This window comes from Papaver somniferum, unplaced genomic scaffold (assembly GCF_003573695.1).
Source record: "Papaver somniferum cultivar HN1 unplaced genomic scaffold, ASM357369v1 unplaced-scaffold_65, whole genome shotgun sequence".
In the NCBI taxonomy this organism is placed as follows: domain Eukaryota; kingdom Viridiplantae; phylum Streptophyta; class Magnoliopsida; order Ranunculales; family Papaveraceae; genus Papaver; species Papaver somniferum.
In genome coordinates this window covers 919,862-931,791 of record NW_020649304.1, presented here as the reverse complement: position 1 = coordinate 931,791, position 11,930 = coordinate 919,862, and positions in this window count along the sequence as shown.

Here is an 11,930-nt window from a genome sequence, read left to right as displayed (position 1 = left end):
TATGCTAACCGTGTTGTATCCAGACATAGTTAAACGTTCCAAACTCTATTTCAATCATTAAAACATCCTTGGAAGACGACAATGGTTGTCTCACACAAACCATTAGATTCAAGTAATTTTCAAGTGGTCGAATGATTAATACGAAACTTCCCAAATTAACATCAAATGACTGTCTCACACAAATCATATAATATGTTCAAGGTAATTTTCACATGATCATCTTTTAACTTATATTTAGTTTCCAACAAATAAATTGTTTCCAACTAAACTCGTCAAGAATATGATGAACATAGCTAAAAAAAAAGAAGCTTCCAACACATATTTCGAGAAATAGATAAACGAGATAAACTCGGCTCGAAATATCAAATGTGTATAATGTAAAAGTCTATATAGCTATACGACTTAGTCTCGTTAGAAGATAGAATATAATACACTTCTGAGTGATAGATAAGTTTTAGTCTCCACATACCTTTTATTGATTAAGTTCCTCCAAGCTCCCCAGTAGATCTTCGTCTTCAATTTGTGAACGCCGTGAAGTCTAACGCTCAACTACACATTTTATCCTAATTCGAGACGTAGCTATAAGTAGACTATAAATCAAGTATATAGTTTTGATCAACTAAACTTGACAAACAAGCTTGAGATAGAAACGCTTGCGAGTTCGACTGAGAAGTGCTCTAATAGAGTCAATTACATTGAGGACAATGTAAAATTTAAGTTTGGGGGAGTATTTAAGAGAGATTTCAAAATTACTGAAATTCTGGATACATTGGCAGTACGTGTACTCAGTACACGTACCGGCGTAACTATTATAGTTTCGGAATCCAAGACGGTACACGTACACAGTATGCATACCATCAAGCTCATGTTTGGGTAATTTATGACTTAAAAGAAAAAAAAACATACTCTTTTATTTCTTGGCTACTTGAGACATCATCTTTTGGAGTTAATTATGAGCTATTTAGGATGACACTAAACCTTTTTAGGTTGAAACAGTTCTTATGGCTATAGCTTGATTCCCACTTTATCATTATACAGTCCTTAAATATACATACGTTCATAATTGAATGCGAAACTCGGGTGTTTCCAATAGCATGGTAGTCGATGGAAAAATAGTTCTCGGAATCTATGATTACTAAATCACTTTCTTTTTATTTTTGCAGCTATATTTTTCTCTAAGTGATTTTGTGAGACCCTAGTACTGCCACGATGTTGTAGCAAGGATAAATCGTTGGTTGAGTTTATAAAATCCCCATAAACAATTGACTTACATTCAGAAGAGTGAGCCAACAAAATAAAAATACATAAGGCCCGCCTTCATTTATCGACATTTATTAACAATACAAAGAGAAGGTACTCTCAGTCTCCGTCGCCTAAATAAGCGTGGAATGCAGGATCCATGAGAACTAATCATGTAGTCGATGAAACGAGTGAAACCTTTCATCGTTATATAGAAAGTAAAAAGGACTCGATGAGGTTCTCGACACTTGGATAAAAATATGTGTGCGTTTTCCATGTCTCCTTCCCTAAACAAGCGTGGAACGTGGGATCCATGGGAACTATCACATATTTTTTGAAAGGAAAGATGCGCTTAGAGAATCTAATCGTGTTGTCGAGTTCAAATGGGTGCTTATCTCAACTATTTCTCTCTCTATATATATATAAAATCCTTTGACGACATACATACAAGTATGGCGGGTAACATCCTCCACCTTAGTCAACATTTGCACACTTCACTATTCTATTTCCATTCTCTTTTCTATCCATGTGATTTCAGTAATGTTGAGAAATATTGCAACAAGTTTATTTCAATGACTATCTGAGTAGAGTTTATGCAATCAGGTTGAACGTCACACGTAAGTAATTGCTTATGTGTGATGATTGGAATGTATGTGGGACGTTTGCAGCTAAAGAATATATGTAGGATAATTATTTAGCTACTACTTTGTGTTTGTGTTTGGACATTTACTCCAAGGATAGAAATTGGAGTAGGTTTTGTGGGTATACCTCTTGTAAACCCTCACGATACTATAACTCGTCCACTAGGGACACCTAGGAGTTTAAAGGCATGTTGCAGTAGATAAGTACAACTGTATTCTCAACGACATGGAGTTGTTGCATATATTATTAGTTTATTTAAGTTTGCTCGAGGACTAGCAAAATATAAGTGTGGGAGAATTTGATAGGTGCATGATTCATATGATTTTAGTGTCCATTCCATACTTTTTTTAGCTATTATTCTTGCATGTATTCTTGTTATTACTCTTGTTTTCTCTTATTTGTATCTATTAAGTGAATCATCAAAAAAAAAGGAGATACAAAGTGCTAAAAATAGCTAAGAAGTATTCCAAAAATCCAAGTGCCGAAGTCAAAGAGAAGTAGAATAAATGCGACGAAACGGAGCAAAGATGCTCAAAATCAAGGGATGGGTCCAAGACCAAGATTAACACATTCAAATTCAGGATTTCATATCACCATCTTGAAGATAATTCAATTACAAAAACAATTCAAAAGGAATGAGGTAATTCCGAGTTTGGACGAAGAAGTTATGGGCAAAACAAGATTATCGAATATCGACGTCTACAGGAGGGTACGCGTACTGGCTATGTGTACCATCTTAACTCTGAATTTCGTGAACTGGGAGGTATGCACACCTGGTACACATACTAAAGAATCATTGTATACTTTTTTAAAGGAGGGTACACGTACCTGGTACGTGTACGATGAAGGCCAAAATTCACGAATTATCTTTTAGGTTTTTCTTTCATAGCTTAGGGTGGGGTTCCTTAAACGACTTAGATACTTGAAGGCCAAGCAGTGTAAACCTATATAAAGAGGTATTAGGCCATGTAGAGAGGATCACGAAATTGTAAGTCTTGGAGAGGAGAAACTACACACGGAGCGAAAGCTAGGGTTTCAGAGCGGTTCTTCAATCGTAACGATATCTCTTTAACTTTTCTTATATGTATATCATGGATTTCTATATCCATGAGTAGCTAAACACCCATTCATTTAGGATGCATTCTAAGTTGTAAACAAGATTTTATTTAGTATATGAAATCTATTTTGATTTCCTCATGTGATTATTGTCTGTGTTTACTCTTAAGAATATTTTAATTGATAGATTTTTTAGGTGGCCAACTGAATATATTTGTTGATCTAATCTATTTCTAGTAAGGGTTAGGATATCCATAATTGTTGAATAATTCCTTAGAAAAGTAGAGAACGTGAGACCTTGCAGAGGGATTTTGTAAAACAATCGCGTGTAAACACAACACTAGCAAGTAGACCGAGCGTACTGAGTCTAACTACTAGGATCAAACCTAAATTCACAAACCCTAAAGCATTCGACTGAATTACATCTTGTAAGCGTACCTCAAGGTGGTTCAGATGGATAGAATCTGGTGACCAAGCGCACATGTTATCCAGTGATTTAAGGAATCTTCAGAATAACTAAGTGTACCTGTTGTTTTATGGTTGGTGATAATCTATGATTAATGACGAATAAATGAATATACTACTTCAATGAATATTTATTAACGAAGAAGGATTCCTCGATCGGATCTCTCTATATTGCATACAACCTTGTTTTGGGGTAAAAACTATTTCTACTGGTTTTGGTAAATTTGGGTGTGTTGATGAAAAACGAATCTAAACCCTAAACAAATGCACTACACGGGAGTACTTTAGATTCGAGAGATCAATCTTTACAATCCTGGCCTAAACCAAGAAATGGTCGTTCCAGTCTTGCTTCGGTCACAAAATGAATGAGAAAGGTTGATCTTAAGGAGGGAAGCGAAGAAGGTGTTGAGACCAGAATGGTTAAATTTGAAGGTATGGCTATTTTATGACTTGTATCAGAATGTGAAACTGGCTTGCGGAATGTGAGCTATCAGTTCTTGGTATTTTTCTGGATACTTGTGTTGTTGTTAACCAACACTATCTTTTTTGGTCGAAATAGGTAGAAACCTATTTATACAAGTCATAATTGAACGCACCCTGATCTCGTAGGAAATGGGATTGGTTGAGTGATAGAGAAGTGGGGTAATGTGTAAATGCTAGGAACCACGTCCCTACTATGAGGGGAAATGGGTTAGTTTATGATAGACATATTTTTGTGTCTGATTTGTCTCAATTCTATATATTGTTAGTGCTCAATTGTTGTACTTATTATGGTGTTTATGTCTTTGTAGGTGTTTTCAGAGAAATAAGCTTTTGTGGAGAAAGTTGCTCGAAAAGTGGCATTTGGACCTCCAGGAGAAATTACTAAAGGCACCCCAGAAAAGTGTCAAAGGCACCCAGGAGATTTCACTTTTTACAACCCAAAATTACTCTTTGTACCCCAAAAATTGCTATTCTCACCCTCAAATTTGCTAACTGTACCCCAAAGTACGAAAGGGACACCGGATTTGGATAAGGGGCAGTCATCTTCCTCATTTGAATTTTGAATTTTGGCGGGAAAAGTTAGGGAAGAATTATGGTTCGATAATTGAAGAGGTTTCACTGAGACTAAAGTGTTGAAATTGAATGAGTATCTTATTTAAGCCTAAATAGGCCTGGTATGGTTCGATTGGATCAAAATTGGCTAGAACGTTGATTTGAAGCAAACAGATAGAAAATAAGTTTGGCGGGAAAATTGTTCTTCACGGTGTAAAATTAGGGTTGGATTTTTGGGCACGATTAAAGGAGATTCAATCGCTGTATTCAGTTTGCTTGGGCCTGTTAAAGATAAACAGGGTTGCTATGCTCGATGGATTTGATCCAGCTGGGTCGGGAGAAGAAAACAGAGGGTGGAAAGCTTCACAGGTTGTTGAGATTGCCTGGATCAGATTTGGGTAAGATTTTGTCGGAGATGGGATATGACTTGGATTAGCCTGTTTCTAAAAAACAGGTAAGGTATGGTCTTTGGAATCGAATAGGGGTGTAAATAATACCCGAAAATACTCGGTCTGCCTGTACCTGCCCGAGCCCGCCTGTACTCGAAGTAGCCTAAAGCCTGTTATGGCCTGTCATGGGCCACCCAGCCTGGCCTGGATTAATTTATTGAGCGGTTTCGGGCTTTGCAATTAATTATGATGCCCGGCCTGATACCCGGCCTGGTGCCCGGCCTGAAAGCCTTCTATGTGCCATTAATCATTTAATATCCTCTTAGAAATACTTAAAAATTACAATTTTATAATTGTCAATTTTGTGTCAAGAAAAATAAAACATATAGTTGTTTTTACTTATAATTAACCTTTTCAAAACATTAATGGTAATATATTTTCTTATTAGAAAGTTTATTGTACTCTAATTAATTATTTATTATAGGCTAAAATTAAAAATTTGTCATTGTAATTTAAATATAAAATAATACCATCACTTACGGTATGCAATGTTAGAAAGGAAAGGATATTGTATTAAAAATAAATAAATTTAATACCGTTCATTTGAAATTTTTAACTTTAAAAATAAAAAAATCAAAATAGTAGCCTGTCCGGCCCGATCTGGCCTGCCCGTATAAAAAGCGGGCTTTGGGCGGTCTTTGGGTAGCAAATTATCTACTTTTTCCCGGCCTGAATTTTTTTACGGGCTCACAAACATTAAGCCTGTCCTGCCCGAATTTACACCCCTAGAATCGAACATTCAAGAAGATTTACATTGTTTCTCACAAACAGGGCATTGAAATATTATCGGGTTTCTACTTGGAATATTTGGTGGAATATTTGGCAGTTTAGTTAAGATATGGGAAGGATATTCTCTGTTGATTCGATATTATCTTGAAGAGAGTCTTACAGCTGCAATTTACGCATAAAAGAATAAAGAAATAAAGAAAATTTCGTGACTTGGAGAAAAGAAAATAAAGAAATTTCATTGGAGTTTTAGGGTTTTTGTGGTGTATAAAAAGAGTTGTTCGAGTCCCAGAAGTCTTCACGTACACTTTGGGGAAGCTTAGGAACATAACAGAGAAGAAAGAGAAATTTTAGTCGAGTTGCAGAGAAGAGGAGGAAGAAGAACAAAGAACAACACTTAGGGAAAGTCGCAGAAATCGTTACCTATTCTTTCAAATCCAATCACTTTGTAACAATTTCCCAACAATTATTTTCAGTTCGCAACAGTTTTGTTAGAGTTTCTTAGTAATAGTGGGTTCTGTAACAATTATAATAGCTACAAACACACTGCTTTGTACCTTTTCTTCTTTGTGAACATCTCTTGAGCAATGAAATCAACTTTTGAGCATATTCACAACATGAGGAGCTAGACCCCTTTGCTGAGGCGACAGAGGATGCTATTTTTCCTAGATTTGTGTGTTAATTTTGATTTAATTAATTATTTCAATTCTTTTTATGATTATTTGCCTTGATGAGAAAAATGATTTATTAATTTTGGTTAAACAATTGTGATTTCTTTTGATAGAGCATGCTTGCCTAGGGTTTTGATGTTCTATGCTTTTGATAAACAATTGTTATTTCTAAAAATTTAATTATTGCAATATATTAGAATCACAAGAATGTATGAGTTGCATGACTATTATTAATTGAATCACGTAAAATTGGAAAATAGTAGAATCTTAAGTCTCAGTGTTTTTCTAATCTTGATAACAACTTTCAATTGTGCTTATTTCTTTTAGTTTTAGAAATCTAAGTTTAAAATCAAAATCTCTACAAGTTCGAGAATCGAATCTTATTGACCACCACTTCTACAACACATCAGTTTACACCCACTACTTCTTGTCGCCACTAACTGTCCGCTTTCCTGACACTTTCTTATAATGGGTGTGTTGTACGCCGCACGCTGTAAACCGCCAGACCAATACCCTGATGAGCATCCCCCAGTTTGTGACATGTTTGATGTCTCGAGTATTTTCATGGAAAATGTGCAGCAGATTGCTGAGTGGGTCTTATGTGCAAGACCTGACTATTCTGATCAATCGTACGCCAGCTAGGTGGAGGATAATCATGTGTGGCAAGTTAAGTCATGAAACTTGCCGCAAGAAATGGTGTGTGACACTATTAAGTTAGTCTTGGTTGGTCACCTAAGATTCTCCTTAAGTCGGTCAATTCTGTGGCGAAGTTGGACGACCGAGATTGCAATTCATGGAAGGAGATGGCCATTGATTATGGCTACATCTCGTTGGCGCCCGCCAGCGGCATAGTGGCGCAATGGCGCCTGCCAGTGGCATAGTGGCATAAATGGCGTAATGGCGCCTGCCAGCGGCATAGTAGCATAAATAGCGCCTGGCGTAGCCGCGACCACTATATCTTGGCATATCGGTGTTAGATCCAAATATGGCTCAACAATATTGGCTCTAGCTGCCATATCAAGCTTAATGCCTTAGGCGGCTTTATTTGACATGGGTCGGCGTAGCAGCTCTATTCAAATTAGGGTTTGACGTGTCAAAACCCTAATTAGCGCGTGCGGCTACGTGGTCACGCAATTTTGGCAAATACTGCCGTGGGCGTGTTAAAGGAATCATGGCAAGGCCATGATGAAGGAACGACTATGGTCGTGGGGATAGCCGCGGGTGGCCATAGCATGGCGCCGTTTTTAGGGTTTTCTGGGTCCCACATGGCTTGTGGCATGTTGTGGGGCCGAAGTGGCATAATTTTGGCCACGACTAGGAATTAGGGTTTCCTCTTGATTTTGACCAATGCCACTAGAACAAGAGTCGTATTCTGATCAGAATACCCTGGTTAAGGTTTGTTATGGCATTGGCCACGAATGAAAAGTGAGATGGCATGCGGCTGCGCTGTTTATGGCACGTTGGCATATTGCTGCCGCGGAATAGCATGGCCTGCCAATTTAGCATGTTGGCGCGTTTGGCAAGTTAACTAGCTAGTTGGCATGACGACCATTTGGTGTGGTTTGGCCTTTTCAATGCGTGTAGCGGATTTTGAGCGACCTGATTGGTCGACAGAAAAGAGGGCCGGCAAGCATGGGGCGTGGCCACATCCCAAGTGCATGTGGAGGGTTTAGAGCGACCTGATTAGTCAATATGAAAGAGGACCGACAAGAGGGCCGACAAGAGCAACATGGAGCATGTCCGGACACATTAAAATATGTGTGTGGCGCATTTAGAGCGACCTGATTGGTCGATGCGAAAGGGGGCCGGCAAGAGCAACATGGAGCGTGGCCGACCACATTAAAATATGCGTGTGGCGCATTTTGAGCGACCTGATTGGTCGATGGGAAAGGGAGCCAGCAAGCAGCATGGGACGTGGCCGCCCGGCCACATGCGACGTCTGTTGGAGCAGGTCGGGCAAGTGGAGTGTCCACGCCTCCTTCTGCTACTTTTGCTTGCCACAGTTCCTCTTTTACTTCTTGTTTTCTACTTTTTGGTAGGATTTTGCTCCTACTAATCCGTGAAGGATTGGTTTCCTAGCTTACCTAGGTTTGGTCTCGACCAATAGGGGAGATATTGCGCATGGCGCAAAAAACCTGATTTTTGCAAATTAATTAGGCTAAAATTTGAATTTTGCGAGCAGTCATAAAATTGGTCAAATTTGGTGAATTCTGTGCGTTGACACAAAATTCTTAATTTTATTCTCAGAGAGCAGCCTGCTTTCCGACTTAATATTTTTATGCAGACCTTAATCTTGATACTTCGGGAAATTCATGCTACTCAGCTGCGAATGAACACTAATTGTCATGTCATATCAATATTAAGGGTTTAGTCGGGGAACATAGCATAGAAAAATACTTGATAAGCCGTACATTGATGGATAATGCAGGCGAGAGGTTAAAATTTACAGAATATATGGGATTGTTGCTACATGCACCATTCTTGGATAAATTTCATGTAAATATACTGAATTGCTCAATAAATGTGTAAGTAAAGAGGTTGAGCACTCATCACTTTTAAATGGCTTTGTCTCTTTGCAGAATGACGACGCATTAAATACAGGGTTTTACAATTTTAGCCATGAACTAAAAACCACCATCAACAAACCTAATCTTTTTCAATTGTTTTATTTTATTTTGTTTAAAAACTAAAACAAAATCCCTCCTTTGTGATACTTCGACAACTAAAACTCACTGCTCTTCGTGGGAACGATCCTTGCTTCCATTATATTACTATTTAATTGTGTGGAAATAAGTGATTTAATTTGATTGCACTTACGACAACCATCAACAAACATAAAAGATAACATTCTGGTGAAACCTTATCAATGTCCTAATGACCTCATTACAGTTAACCATCTTATAAACTCTAGTGGTGAATGGGGCACCACCTTTCTTTCCCTTTGGCTATCTTTCCCTTTGGCTATCTCTTGAAGACCAACTAGATATTCAAGATACTAATTTCAAAATCCAAGATGAAGACACCATCATTAGACGACCGAAGGGAGTCCTTATGTGACGACTTAATGATGTTCTGTCAGTCACAAGGAATGTACAAGGATTTTAAAATTTCTGGAAATTGAAAAAATATTGAAGACAATTGATTAAATTGATTACAAACATTCATTATATGCGATCAAACAAACACATTTTCAGTTCAAAATTCTTTTAAAAAGTGATTACATCAATCGGATGATTCGGATTCCGACTGGAATAGAAAACCAGAGTTGTCGAGTAGAGAAGATGAAGTTTTGGAACGAAAAAAAATTAACAATTGGGAAAGCAAGGATTTATGTCTTAAATGTCAAGAATATCTTTTTTACGTTCCGATTTCTCTTCCACCTAATCATGCGTGAAAAAAACAGCGCACGTGGAATGGCTAGAACACTAAATGTATTAAACAAAGAAGTTAATGTGCGATGAAAATTAATGACACACTTTGTAAACAACTGCGAAACAAAGCTGGACTTGTAAATTCGTAAGTTTTTTTCTAGAGAAATTGGGTCAATTGTCCAAATATTTTTAAAATATGGTTCTAATGGACGAGTAAAAATTAGTATAAGTGAAATGGACACAAAAAACATAGCAAGAATGAATCTGAATTCATCCTGGCTTAAACTTAAAAAAAAAGCCAGGGTGAAACTGGATGCATCCTGATGTAAATTAAAAATAAGAAAAAGTATTTGAAAATGGGTAGGATGAAACCGTTTACATCCTGGCTATTTTTGCATTCTCGTCCATTTAAACAGTATCAAATTTTACATGTTTTTTTCACCCAACAATTGTCGTTACTGGATTAATTGATCAATTTTGTTTTTGTGTATATACACATCATGTATTTAGGTGATTGGCAATTAAGTTTTGGTGAGTCTTGGGTTGTTATAAAATTAGGATGTTGGCGCGGCAAGTGCGTGAAAGACCAGCTGCATTTTGACTTATTTCTAGTCACCCGTAAAAACTTAACAGAAATACTAAGGTCTTTATTATGAATCCATAATTGGGGATATCAAAATTAATTGGGGGATATAGCTACATGACAAAATAGGGATCCAAATATCAAGTCTGGATCACCCCTTATGTAATTATTTTTTTAATTCCTAATCTAGCCCTCACTAATCAGGTTTAGTGGTTAATAATAATTAGTAAAAATCTTAAGTATTTGTTGAATGATTAGTGTGTATTTTTATTTGATTTTGGGTGAGTGAGGTGAGAGCAAAAGGAGGGGAAAAATATTTGAGAGGGAACTTTTTTTGGTGAAAATTGAGGATGATTGTGAAGAGAGAATTGCTGCTAAGAGGTTGAAAATTTGATTTTTTTTTCTTTGAATCCACCATTATTGCATCTGAGAAAGCTCGGTGCCGGCATGGTATTCAACCAAAAAACCATGCCGGCATTTGTTGGAAATTTTCTTAAATGTTTGCCACTATGCAGAGTTTACGAGAAAATCGAATTTCAGTCCGTTTTGAATTTTTTTCTGGTTTTTAGTTCACTTCCGGCACAATTTCATAATTATCGAGCATGCCGGTACTGCTACCGGCATGGTATGTTGCTTGAATTTCTTTGCCGGCACATGATGTAAAGTATCCAGAAACTTGAAAAAAAAATTCACTTGAGTACCGGTATTGATAAATTTCTATCGAGCATGCCGGCACCGATTTCCGGCATGGATTCATCAATTCCGGCATGGTCTTCATCACTTTCAGGGATGCAAAAAAATTTATTTCCGGCATGGTATTTATCACTTCCGGCATGGTCTTCATCATTTCCGGTATGATATTCATCAATTCTGGCATGGTATTCATCACTTACGGCATGGTCTTCATCACTTCCGGCATGGTCTTCATCACTTCCGGTATGGTCTTCATCACTTCCGAATGTTAAAAAAAAAAAATCGATTTCAAAGAGAGGAGCCGGCAGAGAAGGAGAAGACAATTTGAAAGGGAGTGGGGAAACTTTAGAATTTGAAAGGGAGTGGGGAAAATTTAGGTTTCAAAGCCCTACCCCTAAAAGAGATTTATAAGAGGTGAATATGGAAAGGGAGGATATGATTTTGTTTTTTGATTTTAAGTTTTTTGATTTTTATTTTGAGAGAAGGATATTTTAGTATTTCCCCCCCAAAAAAACACCCCTTAGCAGACACTATTGGTTGGGGGAAGTAATTCATATCCCCCAATTAGTTTCGATATCCCCCAATTGTGGGTTCATTATTATGTCCTTGCCAAAATTGGATACTGGATTTTTATTTTCTTTGATTTAGTCACAACAAAGGTATATAAATTTTCCTTAATAATCAATTAACGGGTTATTATAGAATTGGAAACATGGGTAATATATGGAGATACCGGCTTTGCACTACTATTTGAGGAAGGTGTGAAATTTTAATCAGATCGAATTCGATTTAATTTTCGGTCGGCCTCCCACCGCGAGCGGTCATCTATGTTAGAGCACTGCTCGGTCGAACTCGCATGCGTTGCTATCTCAAACATATTTGTCAATGTTAGTGATCAAAACTATAAGTCTTGATTTCTAGTATACTTATAGCTAAGTCTCGGAGTAGGATAGAAAGTGTAGTTGAGCTCTAGACTCCACGAGGTTCATCATACAAAGGC